The sequence below is a fragment of the Oryctolagus cuniculus genome, chromosome 16, assembly GCF_964237555.1.
Source record: "Oryctolagus cuniculus chromosome 16, mOryCun1.1, whole genome shotgun sequence".
NCBI classification, from domain to species: domain Eukaryota; kingdom Metazoa; phylum Chordata; class Mammalia; order Lagomorpha; family Leporidae; genus Oryctolagus; species Oryctolagus cuniculus.
In genome coordinates, this window is record NC_091447.1 from 51,422,258 (window position 1) to 51,437,668 (window position 15,411).

The 15,411-nt window shown below is 48.3% G+C and overlaps 1 protein-coding gene across 2 annotated transcripts in view; it reads left to right on the top strand.

The window, feature by feature from the left end:
* Positions 1-15,411, top strand: part of SEMA3E (semaphorin 3E) — a 245,100-nt gene that overhangs the window by 182,338 nt on the left and 47,351 nt on the right. The window lies entirely within an intron of this gene.

Genomic DNA, 15,411 nt, shown 5'->3' on the forward strand with positions numbered 1-15,411 from the left:
CCCATGGGAGACCAGGAGAAGCACCTGGCTCCTGGCTTCAGATCGGTGCAGCACGCCGGCCGTAGCGGCCACTTGGGGGGTGAACCAATGGAAGGAAGACCTTTCTCTCTGTCTCTCTCACTGTCTAACTCTGTCAAATAAATAAATAAATAAATAAACCTTAAACTAGATGTTATAAACGAGGTTTATTAAAAAAAAAAGAGAGAGAGAGAAAGAAAGAAAGAAAAAGAACCTTCTTGCTGCTACACAGTGAGTGGACCACCTTGGGCTTCATGGTCCACGGCCAAGTCCTCTCCATCAGGTAGTGCAGCTTTCCCAGATGACACCATCGGAAGACATTCCACAAAACTGTGAAAAACCACATAAAGAATTTGATGATGGTGATAATAATTATGTCTTCTGTGTGGCTCCACACATTCCACTGTTCTGCAACTCTTTTTTTTAAAGATGGATTTATTGGGCCGGCGCTTTGGCGTAAGGGTAAAGCCAACACCTGCAGTGCTGGCATCCCATATGAGTGCCAGTTTGTGTCCTGGCTGCTCCACTTCCATCCAGCTCTCTGCTGTGGCCTGGAAAAGCAGTGGAAGATGGCCCAAGTCCTTGGGCCCCTGCACCCACATGGGAGACCTGGAAGAAGCTCCTGGCTCCTGGCTTTGGATCAGCGCAGCTCCTGCTGTTGCGGCCATCTGGGGAGTGAACCAGAGGATGGAAGACTTCTCTCTCTCTACCTCTGCCTCTGCCTCTCTGTAACTCTGCCTTTCAAATAAGTAAATAAATCTTAAAAAAAAAAAAAAAATGGAGCTGGATGGGAAGTGGAGCAGCTTCCGTCACAGGCGGTGGCTTAACCCTCTGCCACAAAGCCAGTCCATTTTTCACTTCTGTTCAGCGTGACCTCACGTAGTCAGTACACCTTCCTGCTCTCTCAGTCCTCGACCCTTGGTATTTTACTCCCTCTTGACACAGTGGAGACCTCGATGCAGTGATACGCACACGACAGCTGCACAGGCTACTGTGTTGTGTCTGCTCCCACCTTTATCACTTCCTAAGCTTGGTTTAGTGGAGCCCGAGCTGCTGGGTGTCACCTGAGGCAGATGGAGCCGCACACAGGGGTTCAGCCCTCTAGTCCTCAATGAGCTCTCTAGGCACTGTCCACGGCACTGTGCTGCAGGTTGTATGGGTGAAGTAAACAGGCTTTGGGACTGCACAGATGGAATTCAAATCTAGACTCTGCCACCCACTATCTGGGTGACCTTGGGCCGGGACTCAAGCTCTTGAACTTCCATCTGCTCACCTGTAAACTGGAGCCCCTGTATTTAATGCCAGCTTTCCGGAACTGCATGGATTTGCAGAGAGCATAGACGGAGCACAGCAGGTGCACATGAGCTGTTCATTTTCTGTTTCCACGTGAAGTCTCCAAGTCTGCCTTCATTCTTGGTAGAAGCATAGTCCTGCTTAGAAAAGCAGAGATGGGGCCAGCGCCGCAGCTCAGTAGGCTAATCCTCCACCTTGCGGCACCGGCACACCAGGTTCTAGTCCCGGTCGGGGCGCCGGATTCTGTCCCGGTTGCCCCCCTTCCAGGCCAGCTCTCTGCTGTGGCCCGGGAGTGCAGTGGAGGATGGCCCAAGTGCTTGGGCCCTGCACCCCATGGGAGACCAGGAGAAGCACCTGGCTCCTGCCATCGGATCAGCGCGGTGCGCCAGCCGCAGCACGCCGGCCGCAGCAGCCATTGGAGGGTGAACCAACGGCAAAGGAAGACCTTTCTCTCTGTCTGTCTCTCTCGCTGGCCACTCTGCCTGTCAAAAAAAAAAAGAAGAAGAAGAAGAAGAAGAAGATTGCTGATGTATAAGAATATGTAAAGTGCATACTCATATAAATACATACATATTTATGATGATGCTTCAGCTTTGCTGATTGTCCTTGACTGGATTGCTCCGTTACAAACCGTCCTTGGCATTTCTGCCTCTTACATCACCTCTTCAGTGAGCTGCTTCAGCGTCCGCGCCAGGAGGCTTCACGGGACCCTCAGCTGGAGCCCGCTGGAGGCTGCGCACCAGGCTGGGAAGGGCCCAGTCGCTCGTCTCCAGTTCACAAAGCTGTGCTCGGGGGCGGCAGCGTCTGGTGCCTCCTACAGCCTGTGGCCCTTGTACGACTGTGTGCCGTGTTTTTGTGAGGACATTTTCTCTTTGTGTGTTTTTCTGTCACAAGTGGCCCCCGTGGACTCTGGACACCTGCCGTAGGTGAGGGCTTGGATTTTTGCCATGAAATGTAGTCCAGCCCTCGGGATCCTGCTTCTGGTTTGGTCCCTTCCTTAGTCCAACACCTGCTCCGTGTCAGCAAGTGTTCTGCTTGGAGGGACAGCCCTGCCCTGTCTCTCCCTGAATTTAGCGCTGCCACGGATGCTGACTGGAGGTCACCTTGCTGTGTCAGTCTTACTCTGTCGGCTGCTTCTTGTCCTACGTTTGCTGATTTTACCATGTTCTCTTCTGGTTTCCTCCATGTGTCTCATCTATACCCTTATGACAACTGCAGGCAACTGATGTCTGTCCTATGCTGTCATCTCCATCCTAATCTTCAAAGTAGGCAACCAATAAAATCAAAATGTTGTAAAAAAGATATTCTACCAAGCTTTAAAAGACTTCTAAGGATATAGTTGTGGTCACTTTATCCTCAATAAGAAAGGAAAAAAAAAAAAAGAACAAAAACAAAAAGGATATACTTGAATTAAGTTAGGTAATTAAAAAATAACACGCTGCTGTATTTGAAAATGCATTGTGAATATACTCAGAGAGACTGGGGAGCCACTTGCAATATAGGGTTTAATATCCTAAATTCTGAATTATTTAAAATCCTAAATTATTTAAAAATATAATAAGCACTTGAATAATTGGACATTGAATATACATCCTGCCAATGCATACACCATGCCCACCACACGCCCACTCTGTGCCCGTGTGTCCTCCCTCGGGTCTCAATGTATTGCCTTGTGTCCATGCTGACAGGATGGCCACTCCCCTACCTCTTTTTTTTTGGTAATATTTTTATTTATTTATTTGCAAGGCAGAGTTACAGAGAGGCAGAGAGAAGGAGAGAGAGAGAGGGAGGGGTGTCTTCCATCTGCTGGTTCACTCCCCAAATGGCCACAGTGGCTGGAGCTGTACCGATCCGAAGCCAGGGGCTTCTTCCAGGTCTCCCACGCAGGTACAAGGGCCCAAGGACTTGAGCCATCCTCTACCGCTTTCCCAGGCCACAGCAGAGAGCTGGATCGGAAGTGGAGCAGCCGGGTCTTGAACTGGCGCCCATATGGGATGCCGGCGCTGCAGGTGGAAGCCTCACCCGCTACGCCACAGCGCCGGCATCCCTCCCCTACCTCTTAAGAGCCGCTCCCGGCTGATCTTAGGTTGAAATGACTCAAGTATTTGGCCAAATGGGAACCCAGCCCTGGCGCAGTGAGCCGGAGGCGGGCTGTACAGCGCAGGACACTGTGTCAGCGTGGACGCAGCCCGGCCAGAGGAAATCCTGGCACGCAGGGAGCAGCGACTTCCCTGGCAAGCTCCCAGCACCCTGCCAGGAAATCAGGAAGGGAACAGTGAAAACGCGTCACCGAACAGTGCGCACAGACCGCCTCGTCAGAAAACCTGTGCAGGAAGACCAGACCAAACAAGGCACAGCACCAGCTCCGGCAGGAAGGAACGGGCCCTCGCTCTAGCAGCCTCAGCAAACACAGGAAGGAGCGAGGGGACACAGCAAGGCCTCGGGCCCTGCCCTGCGGGCTCTCTCTGGGGACTCTGCACAGGGCTCCCTCGCTTGCCCTGGGTGGCTGAATCCCTCCTGGTGGGTAAATCGCCGTCGGCTAAGCGCTGGGGAGACAAAAGTGAGCGGCCCGAGCTCGCAGTGAGAACGCCACGTGGAAAACCGCTCTCCTCCTCGTTTGCAGACCAGCCCAGGCCTCTTCATTCCAGAGATGTCGGAAAGTAAATCAGCACAGCCCAGGCCTCCAGGAAGCTTCTGCGCCTGACACGGAGCAGCACTAGGGACTGAAAAGGGTCAGAAAGCATTCATCAAAGAAATGGAAAGACCGCAACTATCGTTTGTCTGGCTTCTGTGCACGAGTTGTGCTTCCCTAACCGAGTCCAGAAAGTGCTCCTTCTGTGCTGAGATGTGCACCCACGTGGGAGACCTAGAAGAGGCCCCTGCCTCCTGCCTTTGGACTGGCCCCGCTTGGGCCATTGTGACCATGTGGGGAGTGAACCAACATGGGCCCCCAGAATAATCAAAGTGCAAAGAAATGAAATGCGTGAAGGGTTTTATCTTGCTCCTCTCACAGGGAGTCCATGTTTTATGTTTGTGGTTTGGTGAAATGATTTGGAAGAAGTAAGGTGGACGTTCACCCTTAGACTGGAGATCAGCTCTTGGAGCTGGGTTTCCCATTTCAAGTCTAGAATCCCGATGGTGACCTGGAAATCATAAAATCAGAAAGAGTCGTGTAATTGTTGTCAGCTCTGAAAATGATGTTTAGATACCATTCTTCTCTAATGATGTAGCAGTGTGTGACAGCAATATAAACACATCCGCATGTGCCTAGTTTTCTCCTTGAGAAAAAGCCAGGAAGCTCTTAGACTCCTCTGATAATCGTGAAAGATTTGCCCATTAACCCTATTTTCCAAAATGGCCCTTGTTGACACTTGGAACGCCAAGAGCCGTGTGGCCACAGCTAGGGCTGTATGACACATCGGCTGTTAGAGCAGGCGTGCGTCCCCGCGCAGCTGTCCCGCTCCCCCTGTGCAGATGGTGGGTGCATTCTTCCTTGTCCCAGAGTCCCTTTCTCTCGTCACACGGACTGTGGTCCTTTGTGAGCGCGTGTGACTCAGTCGGCAAGGGAACACTCGGCAGACGGAGGGGTTTTCAGCTGCGTCCAAGGTCCCAGGAACAAGGGATGCAGGGCGGCAGGACTGTTCCAAAGACGTCTGCCCACTGAAAAGGGGCTCTGACTTCCTTCACGTGACAAGCAGACATTCATGGTTTCTAAAAAGCGTCTTTGTGCTCAGAAAAGAATTTTGATTCTTGCTGCGTTCTGTGTGGTCAGAGTAACAGTAGAGCAGTCAAACCCAGAGAAGGTGGTGAGGAAAAACAGCAGAAGCGAAAATCCGGGTCCCGAATGCTAACTGGGAGACAGGCGCGGCTGTCTAAGCCGGTGCCTCCTCTGCTCGGTGCAGTTTAAGTGTTTATTCAACTTTTCTCTGGTATTGTCCCATAAGACATAAACATGTATTTTTATTTTATACAGATAGAATCACGTTCCAGCATATTTTAATCTAAGAAAGAGATGAGAGTTTAATTCAGTTACCTATTGCCAATTATTATATCATGCAATGCATTCGTAAAGAATATCAGAATTTGAACACCTGTTTGCCCTGAACAGATAGCTACTACTACTGTTGTTGGTTTTTTCCTACAAAAGTTTGCTCCAATATATGGTGATAGTATGTTTATTGCTGTTCAAAAAGTGGCTGATGATAACCACATTCCTTACAGTTTTAGGCATTCTATTAAGTAGCTGAAAATATGAAATCTAGACCATGATGCCAGTAACTCCAAGACTTGACTTTCTTGTACCTTTTAATATACAAAACTGCTTTGAGTATTGTGTAATTTAGTTATGTAAAGAGATTCCTGGAACGCTACTTAAGTAACTTACTATGGAATGCTGTTTTTATTTTCTTTTTTTTATTATAAACTTAAAGTCAGATTAGGTGAGTAGCCCAGCGGGGAGTGACCAGCCGCATGTGATGGATTTTGTATCACATTAAATGTGACTTTTTCCAGAATCAAACACAGGTGATCACAGGGTGAACGAAAAAGTCAGAACTAGCCGGCGCCGTGGCTCAATAGGCTAATCCTCCACCTTGCGGCGCCGGCACACCGGGTTCTAGTCCCGGTCGGGGCGCCGGATTCTGTCCCGGTTGCCCCTCTTCCAGGCCAGCTCTCTGCTATGGCCAGGGAGTGCAGTGGAGGATGGCGCAGGTGCTTGGGCCCTGCACCCTATGGGAGACCAGGAAAAAGCACCTGGATCCTGGCTCCTGCCATCGGATCAGCGCGGTGCGCCGGCTGCAGCGGCGGCCATTGGAGGGTGAACCAACGGCAAAAGGAAGACCTTTCTCTCTGTCTCTCTCTCACTGTCCACTCTGCCTGTCAAAAAAAAAAAAAAAAAAAAAAGTCAGAACTGATGTAAAACTCCCGGCTGGTCTTCCAGCCCACTAAAGCGCTGCGTTGCTTGCCCTAACCTCAGCACAGACGTTTCATTACAACATGACCCTCTCCAATGTGGCCTCCTGGGTTATTTTCTGCTGATATTGCCAGGGTTCAAGCGTCTGCCATCCTGGGCTTGTTTGACAGACTTCAGTCCTTTGCCACTGCGCTCCTCACTGGAGAAACTCAGTGAACAGTTGGCCCGCCTGGTCCAGCAGGTGCCTCTTCAAGGCAACATCTAAGTGTTCGATGTTCCTTGCCTTCTAGAGTAAACAGATATTCTGAGCTCATCTTATACTTGATGCTCCACATCTGAGGTCAGCCATGCTCCCAAAGAACACTGATCTGTTTGAACAGGAAATGTTAGCTGCTTCTAATCAGGCAAGTATAGATGCCACTGCTTGGCAGTTTAGTTTTAATCTGCAGTCCTCGTTGAGACTGAGCGGTCTCGTCACACGTGAGACTCCTTGGGGTATACTTCTCTCTGCACTGCTCTTTGCCTTTGTTCATTTAAAACATTTGAACTTCTATTGACTTGTAGGAGTTGATTATAAAACAAGGAAAAAAGAAACCCTTTGCTTTTTATTTGAATAGGAATAGGTGTTTGGGTTTCCTTTCATTTAGAATTTTTTCCTTAGATTTTTAAGTCATAGAATTTATCAATTTTTCTTTTGTCTTCTAAATTTTGTGTCTTATTTTTAAAGGCATTTCCCACACCCACTGTTATATACAAATTTTGCATGTATTTTGGTATTACTCTTATAATTCCATTTCTTATGTTTAAATTGTTGATCAATCTGGAATTTAGCTACAGGGCTGGAGGACATACGGGAATAATCAAACTTCATTTCTCCCCAGATGGCAAACCAGTTGTCCAAACACCATTTATGGAATAACCCATCGTTTATCAATAGTGCTTTGAAATACTACCACATTAATGTGAATTCTTTCACCATATTGGTTTCTTATAAAATAACAATTCAAAATTAATTGTATAAAATTAAAATAATGATGCGTGAAATCAGCATTATGCACCACTGAGTTTGATTTTAAAAAAATTTCTGGTTGCAGAATGTATTTCTGAGAAATCTCTTTTATTTGCATTTCTGATCATATCACATCTTCACATATTCTAGTTTTTGAAATCTCTCAGAGGCATTTTACATGCATCCCTCCCGCTGATTCTCACAGCAGTCAGAGGAGGTAACACCACAGAAACACTTTTTCTTTCGTCCGTTTTCAAATGATGAAGTTAAGGTTGAAAGCGATTTTTAAAAACACCTTGATTTTGGCCGGCGCCGCGGCTCACTAGGCTAATCCTCCGCCTAGCGGCGCCGGCACACCGGGTTCTAGTCCCAGTCGGGGCGCCGGATTCTGTCCCGGTTGCCCCTCTTCCAGGCCAGCCCTCTGCTGTGGCCAGGGAGTGCAGTGGAGGATGGCCCAGGTGCTTGGGCCCTGCACCCCATGGGAGACCAGGAAAAGCACCTGGCTCCTGGCTCCTGCCATCGGCTCAGCGCGGTGCGCCGGCCGCAGCGCGCCGGCCGCGGCGGCCATTGGAGGGTGAACCAATGGCAAAGGAAGACCTTTCTCTCTGTCTCTCTCTCTCTCACTGTCCACTCTGCCTGTCAAAAAAACAAAACAAAACAAAACAAAAAAAAAAAAAAAAAAAAACCTTGATTTTTATTCTTATTCCTCTTTCTATTCTGATTCTCCTTCTTTGTCATCCTCTTTCTCTTCTCATCAGTTTATGAGAAGATAGCAGAAAATGAAATTTTTATTTTCTTAACATGGCCAACCTTCTTAATTAATTTGTACTGTGTGTATGTTTATATATATGTATATATACCACATCTGTATTATATCTGTGTGGACACACACACACTAGAGAATTACCTTAAAATATAATGCTTACCTTTTGAGTAATATGTGTCATATGGAAATTAAATATTCCATCTTAAAGTTTGAGGTTATTAACTATCACAGGTATTATCATCCATGCATATAATATTAAATTATATGGTAAGTGGAAAATTTGACAACATTGTAATATATACAAGGAAAGTCTACAACATGAACTTGGCTACCTTAAAGCTGAGCACTTACTTTTTAACACACAGGAAACATATACATTTGTAGAAGATGAAATATTTATGCTTAATAATTTTAATTGTATCTAACCAATTATAAATGCAGATATTACATTCATTTAGAGTTACCTGATACTTTTGTTGGGACGCTCAGGAGATGCTAGTGTGTAAACACTCAAGAATGCATAGCACTTCGGTGGTGTCTGTGCTAAGCAGGGCACAGACTGTGGCCAGTGAGCTAAATCTCTTACATCATACGTACTCATGGATACAAAATCATTACCTGTATCGACTAAGGTGACAAAAGGTGGCATCCACAACTCTCAGCCCTGAAGTCTAAATATTTGCTCACAATTTTTACTCCTTTTTTGCATTTTTTCCTGTTTGTTGATTCATTTTGGGGAAAGGTTTCAAATAGTCTTTAGAAATATTTTTATTACTTAGCTAAATAAAGGAAAAGCCAAGAGACAGAGGGGTTCATACTGAAAAGTTATTTGTGATACACATTATTAAATAGCTATTATAGAAAGAATTAAGATGCATATCGTTATTTATTCTAAGACATGTATGTGTAAAAAATATATTTGCTTATTTTCCATTGTTGACAGATAGCTTTGATGAACCTTGTATGGATTTTCTCCAATCACTAGAAGTAGCTTTCAAAAAATAAGCTTTATCTTTCCTGTGCTTTTAGTGACGTTCTAGTTTCTTCCGGCAGGCAGCAGTGTCACGTGCCGCAGGAGGGAGCCATGAAAACGGGGGAGAAATGTGTGTGGTGGGTAATTTTATGAGAGCTAGAGGGTGATGGGTTGGGGCTGTGGTTTGCTTATTCCTACGTCACCCACAGTCCCAGGTTCAGGTACTGGCATGCAGAAAACACTGAGGTTTTTTTAATAGTGACACAAACGATAGAAACCTGTTTTCTCTGTTAGGCGTGGGGTGGGGCTGTGGGCTTAGTGCAACCAGAGGAGCTTGAATAAATAGGCACTGGAAGTATCGGTGAAAGCAACAAGGGGGACCTTTGGTTGGCCGTTCCGAGGGCCAAAGGACTCTCAGAAGTCAGCTGCTTGTCGGTGACCACTTTCTCTCTCTCTTTGTCTTTTTAACTGGAATATAATAGCTGCCTGGTGGGTACATTGTGTCATGTTCAAACCAGGGTGAGTGTCTCTGTCTCCTCAAAGAGTTACCTTTTTTTTAAAGATTGATTTGAAACAGAGAGAGAGAGAGAGATCTTCCATCCACTGGTTCCCTCCCCAACTGGCCACAATGGCCAGGCCTGGGCCAGGCAGAAGCCAGGAGCCAAGAACACCATTTAGGTTTCCCACATGGGTGGCAAGAGTCCAAGACCTTTGGGCCATCCTCCACTGCTTTCCTGGGTGCATTCGCAGGGAGCTGGATAGGAAGTGGAGCAGCCGGGACTTGAACCAGCGCTCCGACATGGGCTGCCAGCCCCCTAGGCAAGTTGCCATGTTTTTGTGATGTGGATATTCAGAAATTCTTCTAACTTTTTTGCAATATACAATCCAGCATCATTATCTTCTCATATACTCTCTCTCTCTCTCTCTCTCTCTCTCTCTCACACACACACACACTAGAACTTATGTCTCTTATCTAAGCATAACTGAGCACCTGTTGACCAAATCTTCCCCTCCCTCCCCACTCCCTCGTGTTCCCTAGCCTCTGACAGCCTCAGAGAACGGCCCAGTGGCGTGGGTTTGAGAAGAGGGAAGGCAGGTGCATGGCTGAGAGAGTGGCAGGCACAGGAGGTGAGGGCTGAGAAGGGAGGGGGCTGTTACGTCCTGACAAAACACGGAAGGGCCCTGAGCTGGAGGCCTGTGTGAGTCCGAGAATTTGCCCTGAATAATCGCACAGAGGAGGTGGAAGGCTGAGAGACTGCCGCGGTCCACAGCACATCCGAGCAGTCCCCGTGGCTGACTAGGTCCCTCGTGCCATGTTGGCGTTGGGGCTGAAGGCATAGCCACGTGGAAATAGGAAGCATGGAGTTAGACGGTGGGGGAGGGCACAGGTGCGTGGCGTTTGGGGGGCGAGTGTAGACTGAGGATTCGGAAGAGCCTGAGGAGCAGCAGCTGTGAGGAGGAGAGGACTCGGGCCGACTGCGGGGACAGCCACAGAGATGCATGAAGGGTCGTGCAGGTGGCCGGCGTGAGACTTGACAGAAGCGGATGGTAGAGGCAGAGTTTGGTAACCAACATTTCCTCCTGGATTACGGAGCGGGGATGGGGGATGGGGGGTGTGGAGAAGAGCCACCATTAGAAAGGATGAAAGACCTCGGGCAGGAAGCCATGTCCTCGTGGCTGCTGTAACTTTGTGACTTGAAGCAACAGAAACCGTCTGACCGCATAACCTGTGGCTGAGAAGTCTGAGACGGACCCCTGGGACTGCGCTCCCCAGGGAGGGACTCCGCCCCGCTGGTGCTGCCTGCGGTCCCTGCTCACCATCCCCCGGCCATCTGCATGGCAAGCACTGGCGGCCGTGTTCTCCTCCCACTGCCCCTCCCCGGCTGGGTCTCTCTCATCCTCATCTTCACGTCTCTCTCTGGGACGCCTGTGATTGAAGGAGGCCCACCTGGATCAATCAGGGTGGCCTGCCCAGCCCCAGCCCTTAACCCCACCTGCTCCGTGCCTTGAGCTGTGTGCGGCTACAGAGACACAGGCCCCAGCACTCTGCAGAGGCTCGGAGTCTGTTTCAGCACCGTTCTGCTCTGACGGGAGCTGCGACCCAATTAAGGCGGAGGGCTGGGAAGCGTGTTGTAAGCTGACTTCGTCTTCGAAGTTTATTTACCCTGGAGACGGATTCCGGAAGCCATGGTGGGAAGATTGTAGAGGAGCAATAAAATGGGGCCAGAAATGTGGTTTTCATGTTCATGGTGTCTCCAGTAGAAATGATCTTTCTGAACTTGTTCCTGTCATGATTCACTCATTGGAATTATAATTCTTTTTTTAAAAAAATTATTTATTTATTTATTTGAAAGGCAGAGACAGAGATAGAGAGAGAGAGAGAGGGAGGGAGGTCTTCCATCCACTGGTTCACCCCCTAAATGGCCATAACAGCAAGAGCTGCACAACTCCGAAGCCAAGAGCCAGGAGCTTCTTCCAGGTCTCCCACGCAGATGCAGGGGCCCGAGCACTTGGGCCATCCTCCACTGCTTTCCCAGACCATAGCAGAGAGCTGAATCAGAAGTGGAGCAGCCAAGACTCGGACCGGCGCTGGTATGGGATGCCAGCACTGCAGGTGGCGGCTTTACCCGCTACGTCACAGAAATGCTGGACCCAGAAATGTAATTCTTGTTATTAGCAAAGATCGGTGGATTAAAAATGGGATTCTTTGTTTTAGTGTGTTCATAAGAAAGATAAACTCTCCTTGGTTTGATTGGCCTTAACCATGGACTGATTTTTTAAAAGAATGTCATTGGCCGGTGCCGTGGCTCACTAGGCTAATCCTCTGCCTTGCAGCGCCGGCACACCGGGTTCTAGTCCCGATCAGGACACCAGATTCTGTCCCGGTTGCCCCTCTTCCAGGCCAGCTCTCTGCTGTGGCCAGGGAGTGCAGTGGAGGATGGCCCAAGTACTTGGGTCCTGCACCCCGTGGGAGACCAGGAGAAGCACCTGGCTCCTGCCATCGGATCAGCGCAGTGCGCCGGCCGCAGCGTGCCGGCCACGGTGGCCATTGGAGGGTGAACCAACGGCAAAAAGGAAGACCTTTCTCTCTGTCTCTCTCTCTCACTGTCCACTCTGCCTGTCAAAAAAAAAAAAAAAAAAAAGAATGTCATTAAGCATTAATTTAATGAGTGGAAGATAATTTTACTTTCCTTCCCCAGTATTCTTCTGTTTGAACTCCTCTAGACTGTCTACCCAGTGCACTTTAAGGTTATGACTGCACATAATGTGTCAAGTTGAGGACACTCATACACTTGTCGCAGGCAGGCACTGGAGTCGTGGTGGTGCAGCTGGGAGTTATATCCACAAAGAGGCTGCGTCCGCGATGATAACCCAAGGTGAAGAAGCCAGTGCTGCTGTCTGGCCTGTGCGCTCGGGTCACTCGTAGGAAAGCTGTCAGCCCTCGATTAGCGCTGTCAAGGTCACTTTAGTAAAAGCGTGATAATGGCCTTGTAAAAACTGGTCTCACAACTGCATTTAAGTTAATAACTCAAAGTATAAAAAGCAGAGATACAAAATTACTATTCTAAAGGCGTACACGGTGATTCCAATAAAGAATACAGACAGAACCATGTTACACTCCTGCAGAGAGACAAGCCATGTTGACTCCTTAAAGCAATGTGGAGCTTCGTGTACCGTGTGACATAACAACACCACAATGCGGTCATTCAGATGCTCACCTGCCTCATAGCTGCCGTCTCTGTTCCCGCTAGACTAGGGTCTTGTTGCTTGTTAAATTTCTCCTTCGGAGAAGAGGTAAGCCTTTTTACTGAAAAAAAATTTAAAATATGTTCGCTCAAAAACTGAAAAGGAAGGGAGAAGGAAGGGGCGTGGAAGAGAGCGGGGGAGAGGGAGGGAAGACGGGAGTATCATCTTGTTCCTAGAATTGCATCCACAAAGCACGTTGAGTCTGTTAAAAACTAATTAAAATTTAAAATTTTATGAAAATATTCACCTCCCAGTAAATCAAGGCAAGAGACAGGGCCAAAGAACTCCAGTGCACTGCAGAGGTGGGTTGTAGACTTCTCACACATTCAGAGCAGCTTTGTTACTTTGTTACAATGATTCGAGGGTTCAGAACGCGGTCTGATAGTCTTCCAGTTGAGGAAGCATCTGCGCCTGCAACCTCACTTGGCACCGGCTGCCAGCTCTGGGTATTTGGCTCCTGGGGCAATACCTGCCGCCCTGTATGCGTGAGAAGCGTGGGCCCTTCAGAGGCTGGGAGCTTGCTTCTCTCTGCACATGAAGCAGGTGGCACTTACCTAACGCAGTGATGCCCCGAATCAGTGGCGGGCTGGGAAGTCAAACACTGCAGAGCACACACATGCTTAATACGCCTGCCCGTTAAGGTATTCAGAATATAGACTTTTAGTCGGGAGGCCAAAAGTAGACCAAAAAAAGTTTCACTTGCTTATTATTTTTAAGCGATTGCTTGTTGACCTGGTTTTAACATTAATCAAATAGATGTGAGGTCGGTGTTTGAGGGCTTCTGGGGAAAGGTGAGACGGGTTCAGCCTGGGTAGTGTGCGGTTTGACCTGCGGTGTAGACATCTAGCAACACGGTGAACACTCAGGGTTCCCGCGTTCCCGGTTCCAAATCTGAGGGTTCCTGAACGATGATTCCCTTTCAGACTCAAGCAGGTGTAGGCGTTGCACAGAGTCGTGCCTCCAGCACAACTCAGAACTCTGGGTGATTCCGGGTTCCACTCGACCGTTTTCACAAGGTTGAGGTTACAGGATTCTTGGTAACTGTAGTTTCTTCTCAACTCTATCAGTTCCTCTTGAAGGTTGAACACACTGAGATGCCAGACTCCCTGCACCAGACACGTGCTGAAATTCACAGACCAACAGCAGCCTTGGAAACCGAGATGGTGATTGGCGGTTGCGGAACCCACGCTAGACTGAGCCATTGTCGCTTTCTGTCTTTCCTCTAACTCTGGGATTCTCTCGATCCTGGAATTCCTTTCATTTCCATCTTCTATCGGTTTTACTCCCTGGATGGTTTAAATTTGAATGAATGTATTAACCTTGCTGGAGTGAATAGTTAGTGCGCTTTCTGCTCTTGTGTGCTCGGTTTTAGTGTTTAAGATGTCTAAGTGCATGAGAGGAAACAGCCTTGCAGTCGTTAGAGATCCCAGGTTGTGTCGCAGAATTTTTAACTTAAACGTCCTGATGGAAGGAAGCAGCCCCATCTGTGTCTCCACCAGCTCTCTGTGACCCTGATACTTGGCTGTGCTCACGCAGCTATGAGGTGTGCACCCTGTCTACAGCCTTCTCAAGTACCTTACAAAACGCCACGCGTGCACCTCTGCACTCTCTCCTCTGCGGGATGCTCCTGGCTGGTTTTGCAGATTTCGGTGGAATTCCTTCAGTGGAATTAGCTGGGTGGGCCGTAGCTCTTTCTCATTCGGACGTACTTTCTCTTTCATGTCACTGCAAACTGTCACCTGTGGGATGAGCACCAGCGTCTCCCAAGTGATTTACTGCCCCTCGTGAGCCCCCTAATTTGTGTGTAGTTCCAAACAGGTGCAACTTTTTTTTTTTTTTTTTTGGCTCACAAAGGAAGCCACCTGGATGAAGAGGCCATGTTTGGTCTGCAGGCTGTTCCAGAGAGAGAGAAGGGCCAGAAAATCAGCCTTTACTGGGAAGTTCTGACCTGGCAGGATTGGGAGGATGATTTTAGGGTGTCACAGAGAGAAGGGGGATGCGTGTTGTTTAAGAATAACCAAACAGGGACCGACGCTGTGGTGCAGCAGGTTATGCCTCCGCCTTCGGTGCCAAAATCTCACATGGGTGCCTGTTCGAGTCCCAGCTGCTCCACTTCCCATCCAGGTTCCTACTAGTGTGCCTGGGAAAGCAGTAGAAGATGGCCCAGGTCCTTGGGCCCCTGCACCCACGTGGAGACCTGCAAGAAGCTCCTGGCTCCTGGCTTCAGCCTGGCCCAGCCCTGGCCCATTGCAGCCATTTGGGGGAGTGAACCAACAGATGGAGGATCTCTCTGTGTGTCTCCCTCTGTCTTTCAAATAAAATAAACAAATATTAAAAAAAAAAAAAAGAATAACCAAAGAACAGACCGCATGAACTGAGGTGACATCGGAGTCACCCCCAAGCCCTTGCCCTGCGGAGCACCGCTGGGATGTGCAGGGTTGTCCACGGCTCCTGCGTGCCTCAGTGGGCAGTAGCAGCGATATCCCACTGCAGATTGCTGGTTTTCTAGAAAGTCGTCAGTACTGATTGTTGTTGTTACTTCTCTGAATGGATCTTTTGTTTCCCTAACTCACTTGTAGCACATTTAGTGGAGATGAATGATAAAAGAGAAATCCATTTATGAACATTTTGATATCTGCAAACAATCAGGAAAACTTCTATGGTTATGTGCTTGAAATAGCCAATAAAGTAAC